This window comes from Pelecanus crispus, chromosome 11, assembly GCF_030463565.1.
Source record: "Pelecanus crispus isolate bPelCri1 chromosome 11, bPelCri1.pri, whole genome shotgun sequence".
NCBI classification, from domain to species: Eukaryota; Metazoa; Chordata; class Aves; order Pelecaniformes; family Pelecanidae; genus Pelecanus; species Pelecanus crispus.
In genome coordinates this window covers 12,413,466-12,414,463 of record NC_134653.1, presented here as the reverse complement: position 1 = coordinate 12,414,463, position 998 = coordinate 12,413,466, and positions in this window count along the sequence as shown.

Here is a 998-nt window from a genome sequence, read left to right as displayed (position 1 = left end):
GACGGGACCGGCGGCCGGACACCCGCGGCGAGCACCTGTAGCTCGCGGGGGGTGCGGGCCGGGCTGCGGGCCGGCCCCCCGCTTTCCGCGCCCGGCCGCCGGGGCCAGGCGGGCCCCGGCCTCCCCGCCCGCCGCCGCGGCCTGCGGCAGGTGGGCCGCCGGCACGTGCCGCCGCGCCGCGAGGCGGCCCGGGGATGCGCGGCCCCAGCGCCGCCGCCGCCGCCGCCCCACGGGCAGCGCGGGGTTCCCCGGCCGCGCCCGCCGCCCCGCACGGCTCCGCACGGCTCCGCAGCGCTCCGCAGGGCGCGGAGCCGCCCCCTCCCCGCCGCAGGGCGCGGCCCCGGCTGGCCGCCGCGGCGGAGCGGCCCCACCTGCGGGCCTGGGAGGCAGCGGCGACGTGCGCGGGGCCACGCTTCCCCCCCGCGGGCAGCGCCATGGCGGGGGGCGCGGAAGGAGAGCGCAACTTACCGCTGGTCGGTGCCCCCGCAAGCCCTGAATAAACGACCGCCCGAAGCGAGCGGGGATCCCGAGGAGGGGGTGCCGCTCGCCTGGCAGGCTCCCCTTCTCGCACGGAGGCAGCCCTTCGGTGCTCGCTCCGAGCCGGCTCCTTCCGTTGGCAAAATCCTGACTCATTACATAAAAAGATCGCCCTGCCAGGCGCCCAGAAACATTTCTTCATCACGGTCACGCCACAAGCTAAACAAGAGGCCACATGAAGGGGAGGGGGAGAGGGGGAAGCGGAGGGAGAAAAAAAAAAAAAATCCAGAAGGTTTTTTTTTTCCTTAAGATCCTCTTCCTTTAAAAAAAAAAAAAGGGGGGGGGGGGAAGTGCGGGGGGAAAAAAAGAGCAGCCACCAGGAAATAACTAGAGAAGATTCACTCATTGTCGCCACAAAGACACCTCTCCCCTTCCCGCTCCCTCTCCACGCTCGCTCCTCCGGCAGCGCCACAAAGCCGCGCAGCCTGCGCCGGGAGCCGCTCAGCCCGAGCCCGCAGCCC